Source organism: Microtus oregoni, unplaced genomic scaffold (assembly GCF_018167655.1).
Source record: "Microtus oregoni isolate MIOR12 unplaced genomic scaffold, Mior012 000016F_ref0000370, whole genome shotgun sequence".
NCBI lineage: Eukaryota > Metazoa > Chordata > Mammalia > Rodentia > Cricetidae > Microtus > Microtus oregoni.
Window position 1 is genome coordinate 2,300,852 of NW_024543075.1, and position 14,205 is coordinate 2,315,056.

Sequence of the window (14,205 nt, forward strand, 5' to 3'; positions counted from 1 at the left end):
TTGGTGGCTTTCTTTTCTTTTCTTTTTTTTCTTGATGGCTTTCTTGAACCTTGGGGCAAACCTCCATGAACCCCATATTTTTTCCATTTTGCATGTCTGCAAAATCAGCACCATGAGATCACAACTGCCTGCTTCTGCTGCCAGTTCTAAGTGTAGCTTAATATTCTTTGACCTCTGTGTATCAGCGTGATTTCAGAGCAGCATGGGAAAACACTTCCTAGAAAGTTAAATAGGGAACACTTGTGGCCACTTTTCTATCTAAGCATTCTCTTTCAGTGAATTTACATTTTCTATGTTACAGCTATTGATGGGTGTGTTCTGGCCTTCAATATACCTTTCCTATTGTCCAAGTGCAGAGTGCTGGGCTTCTCTTTCACTGAACTGATTTCTTCATAATCAGTGCTACTTTGTCCATAGCTGCCTTGTCTGCAGCCTTAAATTCATCCATGCTTCTTTCTTGGGAAGCTAAATATTTTCATATCTTTCTTCCCTACTTTCTGCTTTCTCTCGCTGTAAATCTTTTTTTTTCTTTTTTTATTGAGAAAAGGAGAAAAAAAAAACAAGTTTCCACCTCCTCCCAGCCTCCCATTTCCCTCCCCCTCCTCCCCCCCTACGCCCCCTCCTCCCACCCTTCTCCCCCTCCCCCCACTCCTTTCCCCCTCCCTCTCCAGTCCAAAGAGCAGTCAGGGTTTTCTGCCCTGTGGTAAGACCTAAGACCTCCCACCTCCGTCCATATCTAGGAAGGTGAACATCCAAACTGGCTGGGCTCCCACAAAGCCATCACATTACGTAGGATCAAACCCCCGTGCCATTGTCCTTTGCGTCTCATCAGCCCTCATTGTTCGCCATGTTCAGAGAGTCCAGTTTTATCCCATGCTTTTTCAGTCACAGTCCAGCCGGTCTTGGTGAGCTCTCAATAGATCAGCTCCACTGTCTCAGTGGGTGGGTGCATCCCTCGTGGTCCCGACTTCTTTGCTCATGTTCCAAGAGATGCCCTATCATATGACAAAAGCATTTGTTCAACTATGTTCATAGTAGTATTATTTGTAATAGCCAGAACCTGGAAACAACCTAGATGCCCTTCAATGGAAGAATGGATGAAGAAAGTATGGAATATATACACGCTAGAGTACTACGCTGCGGTAAAAAACAATGACTTCTCGAATTTTGCATGCAAATGGATGGAAATAGAAAACACTATCCTGAGTGAGGTATCCCAGACCCAAAAAGATGAACATGGGATGTACTCACTCATAATTGGTTTCTAACCATAAATAAGGGTCACGGAGTCTACAATAGGTGAATCTAAAGAAGCTAAGTAAGAAGGGGAACCCAAGGAAAAACATATAGTTATCCTCTTGGCCAAGGGAAGTAGACAAAATTGCCGGGGAGAAAATTGGGATCTTGGGGTGGGGTGGGTTGGGGGTAAGGGGAGATGGGGAGAGAAAAGTTAGAAGGGAAGGAGGTCGGGCCTTGTGAAAGCAGGAGGATTGGGATAAAGGAAGGTTGGACAGGGGAGCACGGAACCACAATTCTTAGTTAAGGGAACCACTTTAGGGTTGGCAAGAGACCTGACCCTAGAGGGGCTCCCAGGTGCCCAAGCTGAGGTCCCCAGTTAGTTCCTTGGGCAATTGAGAATAGGGAACCTGAAATGACCCTATCCTTGAGCAATACTGACGAATATCTTGCATATCATCATAGAACCTTCATCTGGTGATGGATGGAGATAGAGACAGAGACCCACACTGGAGCACTGGACTGAGCTCCCAAAGTCCCAATGAGGAGCAGAAGGAGGGAGAACATGAGCAAAGAAGTCTCGCTGTAAATCTTAGTCAACACAGCAAGCAATAACCACTATGCTATCTTAAAATTTCTTCTGCCAGACAACTTAGTCTATTATTTTAAATTCAGCCACACTCAAGTATTCAGTGCACAGACAAAATATATCTTTGTCAAAATGTAACATTGATGTCATTAGCTCAATTCCTGAGTAAGTCCTTGTTCTCTGAAACCACATGCACGCACTCTTCAGTGTCTAGATTACTATGGACATTCAGGTCTTCAGGACTCCCACTAGAGTTGACCAGTAAATTCTTACAGCATTCTAGGGCTTTGGTATCTCGGAACTCCAAACTCATTCACATTCCTCTCAAAACCAATCCCAATGGCCTGTGATCGGGTTTATCACAGAAACTGCCCCACTCCTGATACCAATATCCCGCATTGGTTACGTTTTGTGGCTGTTACAGAATACCTAATAGAAGCAACTTAAAGGAGGATTGTGTTTTGGGGGGCTTGCAGTTCAAGTTTGGGGATACAATCCATTAACAAGAAAGGAACAGCAGTGGGAGGGGTGTGTGGTGGCCACTTACATTTCCTTGGTAGCCAGGAAGTAGAGACAGGACAGGACATGAACAGAGCTAGTCTCTACAACTCAAGGCTTGCCCTCCTAGACTGACTCCACCTCTCAAAGGGTACACAACATCCCCCCAAAGCACTCTTTGGGGACTGAGTGTTCATTACCTTTCACATTTAAACCATAGCATCACCTTATCCATTTTAGGATGCAGAGTTCAGGAACAAAAACAATAAACATTGCTGTGTGGTTATCAGAACCATCCAACTGCAGGGTGTCTTCACCTTCCAGAGTTTTGTTCCATTAAACCTGGACCACAAATCTTCCTCCTGCCCCCCCCCCCCCGCCCCACCCACTGTGATGGTCACGCCTATCAACTTGACAGAGTGTCTGTGGTTCCATGAGGTTGTTTCTAGAGATGTTTAGCTGAGGAAGGAAGATCCACCCTAAACGGGATGACATCACCCTGTGTCTGGAGCTCCACACAGAATAAAAAGGAGGAAGTGAGCTGAGCATCAGCAGTCTTCTCTCTGCTTCCTGACTTAGGTGCAGTGTGGCCAGCAGCCCCACACTCCTGCTTGGTGTGTCTTCTCCACAGTGAGGTACCTTTGATACCCACTAGCCAGATAAACACTTCCTTAAGTTGCTTTTTATTGGACATTTGGACACAGCAATAAGGCAACTATCCGATATTCATCATCTTACCTTATGTGTCCAAGAATGTGATGACTCTAGGGTCCTCATAGAGACTGAGTCCCCTTTTATTTTTCTAAAATTTATTTTATGGAAAAAATAAAAATAAACCTTAAAATCTATTGAAGTGTGTGTGTGTGTGTGTGTGTGTGTGTATTGTGGGAATGTGTGTGTGTGTGTGTGTGTGTATTGTGGGAATTGGGTCTGATAGCCAATTGTATTGGGGCTGCTTGGCTCAATACACATAGGCATGGTCTTCTCTGGGGATAAGTGACCCAATAAGAAACAAGAGGGGGGAGGCAAGGGTCACACACTCTCTTGGACAGTGAATGAGTTGGCAGCAAGTCACAGCCTGGAGTTTCCCCATCACCTTTTGGGAACCAGGTTGCAGCAGCAGAGATGGAGAGCTGGTCCCCAGCAGGAGCAGTAGAGCAGCTGGTGACGTGCCTGAATTTCTCATTTTGTCTTGTAATTATTGTGCATGGATTTTGATACCAATAAAAGGTGACAAAACCCAGATTTCCGTGTGTGTGTGTGTGTGTGTGTGTGTGTGTGTGTGTGTGTGTGTGTTGCTGGTGCTTACAGAGGCCAGAAGAGGATTCCAGTTCCCATGGAGCTAGGCAGGCAGTTATGACTATTTGAAAGGGTGCTGGGAGTCAAACTTGGGTCCTCTCAGAAAGTAACAAGTACTCTTAACCACTGAGCCATCTCTCTAGCCTCAACACTTGTCCTTTTGTGACTAGTTTATTGCATTTAGTATTGTGTCCTCAAAGTCTATGAATTTCCCACACTTTTCTTTTCTCCTCTTTCTTCTGTCTCACTGTGTAGACTTGGCTACTCTCAAACTTGTGACCTTCTCTCCTGGCCCCCTATGTGCTTGGTTGGAGGTATGCAACACCACCTCTGGCTAGAATGTCCTTCCTTTAGGTCCTTTCTTCCTGCCTTTCAACAAAGATTAACATATCACAGGCTGGGCTTGAATTCATTAGTGGCCAAGGATGACCTTGGACTTCTCCATCTTTTGAGTGCGGAGTGAGCGCCACGCCTGGTTTATGAGATGATGAGGATTGAACCGAGGGCTTTGTGCTTGCTAGATAAACATGCTATTAAACTGAGCCACATCTCCAGACCTTTTTCATTTTTAAAAATTACATGGACTGGTTGATTGATTGGTGGGCGGGGTGGGGTGCCGTCGAGTGAGAGGGGTGTCTGCCACAGCACACAGATGGAGATCAGAGGACAACTTGTAGGAACTGGTTCTTTTCTTCCACGATGTGGGTCCCTAGTGTCTAATTCAGATTGTCAGGCTTGGTGGCAGGCACAATTTACCCATTGAGCCATCTCACTGCCCCCTCTATTTAAAAGGGGGGATATTTCTTTTTATGTGTGTGGGTGTTTTGTCTCCATGTATGTCTGGGCACCATGTCCATGCATTGCCACAGAGGCCAGAAGAGGGCATCGGATCTCCTGTAACTGGAGTAATAGACACGATTCATCTTGTGGAGGTTGGGAACCTAATGCCTGTCTCTGCAGGAACAGCAACTGCTGAGCCATCTCTCCATCCCATCCTCCCCTTCATTTTTAAGAATGGGCCAAACTACATTCTGTTTATCCATTCGTACCCCCACCCCACCCTCAGTGGGTGTGGGCTTCCTCCAACACTTGCTGTTTTGAGAAATACTGCTGCGAACAGATGTGCTAGTGTTGTGTCATCTCCTCTTGGTGTCTCTGCATACAGACTATTTTTTTCTGCATGTATGCATATGTATCATTTTCCTCTGACTAAGAATGTTTTTTTCCTTTCCTGGTTTCACATAATATGATCGTGATGTATTTTCTTTGTTCTTAGCTTTTGCTGAGCTTTCTGGATCTGTGGGCTTACGATTTTTATCAAATTTGGAAATTTTTCAGCTATTTTTTTTTCTCCAGGTGTCTTTTCTGTCTCATTTCTCGTTCTCATTCAGGAGCTCCAGTGTACGTTAGACATGTGCGTCTCCTCGCCTTGCCTGTCTGCGCTGACCTTTGGATGCCGCCCACTTCTGTGCCTTCAGATTCACTACCCTTTCCTTCCACAGCATCCAGTTTGCCACCGATGCAGTTTTCCATCCCAAATGCTGATGGTCTTGTCTCCAGAACTTCCGGGCACGTCTTCTGCGCTTCTACTTGACATTCAACATATGAAACTCAGGTACAGTCATATTCTGCTGACCTTGCCTGTGAACTGCTTCATGACACTGTTCCTGGGGAGATGTGAAGAAGCATCTCTTTACCCCACATAGTTCCTTTTGCCTGGTATTTTGTCACAGCAATAAGAAAAGTTATTAAGACAGTTGGGCACTAGACATTGAAATTTAAATCTGTTTTGTTTTGGTTTGGTTTTGGTTTTCCAAGTCAGGGTTTCACTGTAGCTTTGGCTACTGTCCTGGAACTAGCTCTTGTAAACCAGGCTGGTTTTAAACTCACAGAGATCTGCCTACCTCTGCCTCCCGAGTGTTGGGATTAAAGGTATGAGTACCACCACTGCCCGGCATAACTTAAATCTAAAAAAATATTTTTTAAAGATGTATAGGATATGTGAGTATGTGTGTTTGTGTGTGTATTCACATGGACATGTGGGTGCCCACAGAGGACAGAAGGGGGCATTGGACCTGGAGGGAGCTGGAGTTATAGGAAGCTGTGAGCCACTCAACATGGGTGTGGGGAACTGACCTTTGGTACTCCGCAAAAGCAGTAGCTGTTCTTAACCACTAAGTTATCTCTCTAGCCCCTATCCTTTTCTTTTCAATTTTGATTTCATTTCTGCACCCGTCTGTGCGCGTGTGTGTGCGTGTGTGTGTGTGCACTTGCACACGCACACACGTACAGGTGCTCTAATGTACATTCCACAACATGCCTGTGGAGTCAGAAGACAGCTTTCAGAAATCAGACTCTCTTCTTCCACTATGGCTCCCAGGTCCCACACTCTGGTCATCAGGCTTGCCCGGTGAGCACCGTTCCCTGCTGAATCATCGTCAGGCCAAGCTTTAGGCCTTTTGACCCCAGGTATTTTTTGTGCTCCTGGTTTCCAGCTCTGTCCTGGGCATGGCTGAGTTGCAGAGTGGAGTTACACTTTGATGTTTTGGGGTTTGGTAGGATTTGAGTGGTTCTCACTTAAGATAATGTCCCCTACTCCTGCAGCCCCCACACAGTACCTGATGCTTTCTGAGTTGTGGGGTCCCCTGCCACAGCTGCTGGACAGCCCAAATAAGAGCTGGGCTTGGAACTGAGTCCTCAGCATGACCCTTGCTCAGCCTCTGACTCCTTCCTACAGAAGCCTTGGCATACCTCAGTGACTCTGGCGACTTCTGGACCACAGCAGGGAGAGTGTCTCCATGGAAGCAGGGCACCAGCGGCCCTTCATGGCTGTCCATCTCCTGGACACTGTCCTTTGTGGCTTTCTGAACAGACCATTTCTGTTCTAGAAAGGAGAGGTTCCATTCTATTTCTGACACTTTATCTTAGTTATTAATGGAAACTTCCTCAACTTAAAATATTTTTTGCCTTTATTCTTGTTAGCATTCCTATTTCTGGTGTTTTTAAAAATGTTTGTTGGTATTGGGGCTCTGGGGATTGAACCCAGATCATTGAGCCCACTGAGCCCATGATTTTACCACCAATATATACCCCAGCTGACTTTCCCTAATCATTAATTATCCAATTTTTAAAACTTTTTCTTTTTTTTTTGTACCTGTCCCGGAACTAGCTCTTGTAGACCAGGCTGGCCTCTAACTCCCAGAGATCCGCCTGCCTCTGCCTCCCGAGTGCTGGGATTAAAGGCGTGCACCACCACCGCCCGGCAAAATTTTTCTTTCTTGATGCTCTAGAGTCAAATGTATTCATTGTTCATTTCCATCTTGTCTTTCCTGTTTTGTAAAGAATCCTCCTACGGTGAAGTCGCATCTCTACAGGCTTTCGTGGGCCTGACTCTTACCACATCACCTTCATTCAGTCTTGTGGATGCCCTGCAGGCTGTGTGTGTGTGTGTGTGTGTGTGTGTGTGTGTAAATGCATGTTTGTGTGCTTATGTGTATGTGCATGAATGTTTGTGTGTGTATGTTTGTGTGTATACACATATGTATGTAGATGTGTGTATATGTGTATGTATGTTTGCGTGTGTGTGGTGTGGTCACACATGTGTTTGTTTATGAGTATGTGTGTTTGTGTGTATGAATGAATGAATGTGTGTGTGTGTGCACGTACACATAGAAGCCAGAAGTCAACCTCAGGTGTCGTTTCTCAGGGGTTGTCCACTTCTGCTTTTTGAGCTTGGTCTCCTGGGACCTAGAGCTAAAAAGCTCCAAGGATCCACCTGTCTCTGCTTCCCTGGTGCTGGGACTACACGCACACCACACACTCAGCTTTCTGTGAAGGCTCTGGGGATCATGGCTACATGGCAAGCACTTTACTGTCTGAGCTCTCTACCTAACCCTTCCTCCTGATTACTCTTTGACTTTAGAGAGAGCCGCATGTCACCTGACTCTTCCTTTCTGCTTTTATTGCATCTACCACTGTCCTTGGAACACTTCCTTTCCAGGTTTTCTTGCTATGGGTAGCAACATCCCTGGAGAATATCTACTGTATTATGTATGGAAGCTTCCCTCATGGTTTGATGTCCGATGAGTTGACAGAGGGCTGAGTGGCTTCTTCCCAATGGCACTGCCCATTTCCAGGGCATGGCCTAGAACCAAGCTGTCTGTCCAAGGCCTCAGTGAGCATCTCGGGTGTCATAATGGTAGGCAATCTATGTTAAACTAGATGATCCTTTGCTTCTCGCTACCAGCAAGCCTCCTCTTTTATTCCATGAGACCCATGGATGGTCTAGAATGTAGCCTCCATTGCTATCTGAGTGTCACAGAGTCAACTGATGAAGAAATGACAGTTGTTGAGGGATGACTGTGTTTGCACCATTTCCAAGTGGCATGGGAGCCATACAGGCAGATGGCTCTCGGTACAGCATGCAGAAAGTTGAGACTGAATCCCAAGGGATGGGCCTACTTTCACTGGATTTGCCCAGGCTGTCCCTGCTTCCAGCTGGAGCTTACATAATGGGAGGTGACCTCCACATTCAGAGACCACAGTAGTCATGGGACAGCCTCCAAGGGCAAGATGGAAATCAGCTGGAGAAGTGGCCAGTCCACAGATGGAAGACAAGGAGGAAAGAGGACAGTATCCCAGTGGCTGACCTGTCAATGCTCTGGAGACATCCATGTGGAGGGGACTTAGGAGGGACGTGGGCTGAGGGAAAAGAAGTATAAGATAAGCCTGCCATGAATTCAGATTGAGAAACTGTGGGGAGCTGAGGCTCAGTCCACATGTCAGTCACATGGATAGAATTGTGGCTCGTATTACGAACTTTGCCTGCTCTAGGACTGTCCCAAATCTAGATTGGTGGGAGAGTTGGCTCAGTGGCTAAGAACACTTGCTGCTCTTCCACAGGACCTAGGTTAAGTTTCAACCATCCATATAGAAGCCCACAACCGCTCCAGTTCTGGGGACTCTGAGGCCTTCTCCTTGCCTCTGGAGGTGCTGTACGGATGTGGTACATATATAGACACGCAGGCAAAACACCCATACCATAACATAAAATAAATACCGTTTTTTAATTAAAAAATATTAAAGTGGTTAAAAAAAGATCAAAACGCAGGCTACGTAAGACAGCTAAGTTGGTAAAGTGATTACTGGACATAAGGACCTGAGTTTGAACTCTGGAATCTACTTTTAAAAAGCCAGGCTTGCTAACTGCTTGCATTCCCAGGGGAGGCAAAGACAAGAGGATCTCCGGGACTTTCTGACCAGTCAGCCACCTGATATAAGTCAGCGAGTATCTCAAAACAAAAGCAAAACAAAACAAAACAAAAAACAAGGTAGATGACACAACACTTGAGATTGTCCTCTGGCTGCCACGTGTTCCTTTACATACAGTGCGCATTTATCCCACACACATGCGCACCTGCGCCCACATAAACGTGTGTACACACACACACACACACTAAAAATACATTTTTGTAATGTATAAACAGGACCTGAAGTTACAGATGCAGCATCTTTATTGCTTTTGCTGGGAGACAGTCACTCTGGGTGTTTTGCTAATATCCATAGAAGCCTTTGTTCACTACTAATTCAGGGCATGTGACACTGACTGTGTCGCCTACAAAGCATGTTTGCTACCAGGTTCTTCTCTGAAAAAGCTGTTCTGCCCCAGCTTGAGAGGTCAAGGATGGAGACCCAAGAGATCCCACAAGCCAGGATTAAAAGAAAGACCCCTGCAAAGGAGCGGCACCAAGGGGCAGGCAGGGCACAGGCCACATCAAAGCCTTCCAGCCATTTTGTGAGCATAGTCATGCACCACACCCTTCATTGAACCATTCAAGAACAACACGTAGACTTCAGCATAGTCGGCCTGTGTGCATGTGTGTGCCGTAGCACGCGTGGAGATGAGATTCTCGAGTGTCAGTCCTCGACTTCTACCTTTCTGAGAAAAGGTTTTTTTTGTGGTTAACAAGTATATATTCTAAGCCTAGAGCCTCTAGTGATTCTCCTGTCCATCTCCCCGCTCATCAGAGCAAGGCAGAGATTATGAGAATGTACTCCCATGCCAGGCTTCACGTGGGTTCAGGCCTCTGTGCTTGCATGGCAAACACTTAATCTGCTGCGCCATTTCCCTCCTCCTTAGAATATTGTGATGAAAAGGAAATCCATAGTCTGTAGCCCCTACCTCCCCCTCATTCTTGTCCCTGTGCCTATTCCTGTCTCTGGGGATTGTCCTATGCTGGACATTTCTTGTAAATGAAGTCATATAATCTGTGGTCTTCCGATATTGCCTTCTTTTGCTCACTCATATCTACCAACACCATGGCGCCTACCACTGTTCCATCTCTTCTCATGTTTGATTGATATTCCCTTCTCGGGTCAGCTCACGCTTTATCCATCCATATGTTTCAAAATAGCCACATGGACTACATGAATAAAGACAGAACCAGGGTCCAAGGTCTACAAGAGAGACACATGAGACTCACATGTCCAGGAGACAACTATTTCCAGAGCAAGGGAACAGCCCCATGTTGAAGGCTGGAAGAAGTCGGAGGTCAGAGGGTGTGGGTAAGGTTAAGAAAAGAAGGGGACACCTAGGAAGACACCAGTCCCTAGGGACCCATCACCTTTAGGCTGAGGAGGACAGGGTGAGCTTGTAGAAAGTGAGAGGGCCAGGTTGGGGTTGAGGTGGCAGAGGAGGGAAAGGTGCTGGTTGGGATGAGACACTGGCTTGATAGAAATCGTGTTGTGCGATGTTTGTATACTCTGTGAAGATATACTGCAGTGATTGGTTTAATAAAGAGCTGAATGGCCAATAGACAGGCAGGAGGTATATGAGGGACTACTTCCAGAGGCGGGGGAGGAAGAGAGGGAGGGAGGGAGGGAGGGAGGGAGGGAGGAAGAGAGAGAGAGAGAGAGAGAGAGAGGAAGTAAAAGATAAATCTAGGCATGAGAGAGATGCCAGGGGAGAAGTAAAAAGCTGTGGAAGAATGTAGATCAATAGAAATGGGCTAAGTTTTAAGCGCTAATTGAGACTGAGCCCGAGCTAAGGCCAGGCTTTCATAATTAGTAAGAAGTCTCCATGTTATTATTTGGGTGTTGGGTAAGACAGAGAAAGATGAGTTACAAAGTAAGGCAGGAGCAGCCTGGGATGAAGGAAACATGGTCGGACCTCGGAAAGGATTTTAAGTCTCAACGAGACTCCTAGAAGTCCTGGGTCTCAAGGAGTCTTGCAAACTCTGCTCCTGAGAGCCAGAAACCAGCTGTGGAGAGTGAGCTAGATGAAGAAGCTATAACTATGAACAGCAACAACCAGCCTAGCAAGAGATCCTTAAAGGTGCAGTAGCAGCACATCTTTTTAAAATAATTTATTTTATTACTATTTTTTTTTTGTTTTTTTGAAGCAGGGTTTCTCTGTGGCTTTTTTTTTTCTTTTTTGAGCCTGTCCTGGAATTAGCTCTTGTAGACCAGGCTGGCTTCGAACTCGCAGAAATCCACCTGCCTCTGCCTTCTCAGTGCGCCACCACCTCCCTGCTATTTTATTTTTATTTTATGTGCATTGGTGTTTTACCTGCATGTATGTCTGTGTGAGGGTGTAAGATCCCAGAGTTACAGACAATTGTGAGCTGCCATGTGGGTGCTGGGAATTGAATCAGGGTCTTTTGGAAGAGCAGCCAGCGCTCTTAACCACTAAGCCATCTCTCCAGCCCCATGACACATCTTAGTAGTAACAACAACTGCCTAATTGGATTTGTGGCTTGTTCAGTAGGAGGGAGTTCATACCTGGTCCTATAAACCTAGCCAACTACCCGTGGCTGGTGAGATCATGGAGAAAGAAGAGAGCCTACCACAGCCACTTTCTTTCTTAAGCCAGTAAAATTGCCAGCTGCATTCTAAATATTTACCCTGTGTCTGCTGGTTAAATATAGCTCTTAGAAGATGTCATCAAAAAAAGCTTCTTTTTACGGCAGATAAAGACCAATACCGAAATCCGCAAAAACTGGCTGTGGATTTCCCACCCCAGCCGTCACAATTCTAAGGCCATCTCTACACGGAAGACTCAGGAAACAGGGAGGAAGAAGGGGCAGAAAGATTGTAAGAGTCAGAGGATTAGGAAGTCTGCTTCTAGATTGTGTGTTCTGTATACGACCGGGAAGCTACACCCAGGAAATCTCAACCATATGGCTGACTATACAAGATCTGAAAAATGACGTCACCAATGGACAAAAGCCAGTGTGAATGGGGGAACTTTCACAGGGCTCCACCCCTAGCAGACAAACTACAGTCAATTAAGGCTCTGTAGGTGGGAGAATCTGTTTTCTCCAGGGGTCATCTCCCTGATAGGTTATCCCATTCCAAGTGGCCAGTCCTAAACACATATGAACAACATTATGGATATAGTAGGGTGTGCATACATGTATAAAACTAATAAATAAGAAGAGGTCATGATTTGGGAGGGAGTGGGGTTGACAAGGGAGGATTTGGAGTGGGAAGAGGAAGGGGTGGAAGTGATATAATTTCATCTCTCATATATGAAATTCTCAAAAAATTAAATTTTAATTAAAAAAATTTAATCCAAGGCCAGGTAGATGACTAGGACAAGCTGCTGTTCTCCACAGTCCCAAAGTGAATAAAGTTTGAACAAACCAGCAGAGTGATGCTACAGTCCCACAGAGTCTCCAGAAATAATAACCCGTGTGGACCTTCACCACCAGGGCAGGGCCCGGGACTATCAGCACCCTTGCTCTGCAGCCTTCACTTGGTGGTGTGTAGAGTGAAGGGCACCAATCATCATTTTGAGCTTGCCAAGAAGGAATCGGGGAGGAGGGGTGTGAGGAAATGGCTCAGTGCTTAAGAGCTCCTGGGTGGAATTCTCAGTACCTACATGGTGACTGACTCACAGCCATCTGTAACTCCAGTTCCAGGAGATCTGACACTTTCTTCTGACCCCTGTGGGCACCAGGTATACACTCATACACATACAATAATAAATAAATATACTTTATTTTTTTTAACCAGGAAAGGGGTCTGGGGATGTGGCTTAGTTGCTAGATTGTCTAGCATGCACCATGCACAGAGCTCTGGGTTCAATCCCCAGCATCACATATAATGGGTATGGTGGTGCATTCCTGTAAACCCAGCATTCTGGAGATATTAGGAGGAGGATGAACAGTTCTGAAGTTCAAGGCCATCCTTAGCTACGTAGGAACTAGTCTAGGCTTCAAGAGGCCCTACATCCCCCCCCATGAAGGGAAAGTAAAAACAAAACAAAAACAAACAACAAAAAAAATCTCAGGGAAAAGCAAAGAGGCAAGCAGGACAAAAGTGACCGCTAAACAGGGAAGGTCTGCAGATCAAGGCTTGTCAAGGAGCCAGGATACAATCTGTTCACATTTATTTTGTATGTGTGTGCATGCTTTTGTGTGTGAGGGTGGACACAACAATGTGTGTGGAATTTGGAGGATATCTCAGGTGTTGGTCCTCCCCTTTCAGTCTGTTTGAGATTAGAGTCTGTTGTTCAGTTTTGCATTCGTGGGGCTAGTTGACCCAGGAGTTCACAAGGATTCTTCTGACCTCTGCTTTCCATCTTGGCTTTATGTGGGTTCTGAGGATTTGAACTGAGATCCTTACACTTTCACAGCAAGCCCTTTACCCACTGAACAAACTCTCCAGCCCACTTTCTGCTTCCGTTTCTACTTGGATTGCTCCACAAGGCAGAGAAGTGACTTGACTCATTTAGGTGCTCTGAGCAGGCACCCAGGAAGCTGAGACTCACAGCCCACCTCCCACAGCATGGTCAAAAGCTAATTCAGAAGTTTAGGTAGATACAGCTCCGGTGGATCCTGGAGGGTAACGGAGTCAGCAGGCAGCCACCACACCGGTGGCAAACGCTCCCTGGGAGTGTGGAAGCAGAGAGAAGTCCTGGATTGGGCCGGTTGTCCTCCCTCAATCACATATATTCAGGCACCCAGACCCGCCGAATAGACCACTTCAGCACTATAGATCTTGGCTCAGGAGCACCTAGTCATTTTGGGGAAAACTGGACTTGCTATGGCCCCAAGGGCACAGTTCCGGGACAGCGGGGGCAGGACTAAGATTTTTCCAAGATCTGTGCATTTCCCTGCCCCTCGACTCTCCCTTCACCAGCCTCAGGGGAGGGATGGGACTCAGAGGCCCGCTGGAATACTGAGAAGTGTCTTTGAGCAAAAAGCCCAGGAACTGAACGAGAACTAGTCTGGCTGGATTCAGGAGACATAGTAGGGAAAAGAGACCCAGACTTGGAGAGCTGGTTGTAAGATGCGTATGAGAGAGCGTGTGAGAAAGGAGGGTCAGAGTTGGCTTGATTGTATCCCCTCAGTTCGTGGCACCGAGTCCTGAGGCTCCTTGAAACCAAAGAGGCAAGGGGTGTGCATGAGGGACTGAACGGGGACAAGCTGCCTGGGGAACATGAAATTTCCTAGCACATGTCTGAACCACTTCTCAAGACCTCCTCACACTCAAAGTGGGACAGGTGTGTACCAGCAGTACGTTGACGCCCGGGTCCGGGAGGAGGAGCAGGGTGGGGCGGAGTGGGCGTGGAGCTTTGT

At 46.3% G+C, this 14,205-nt stretch overlaps 1 protein-coding gene across 1 annotated transcript in view; it reads left to right on the forward strand.

The window, feature by feature from the left end:
* Ascl2 (achaete-scute family bHLH transcription factor 2) overlaps positions 1 to 14,205 on the forward strand; it is a 31,355-nt gene that overhangs the window by 14,555 nt on the left and 2,595 nt on the right. The gene's annotated exons all lie outside the window — the stretch shown is intronic.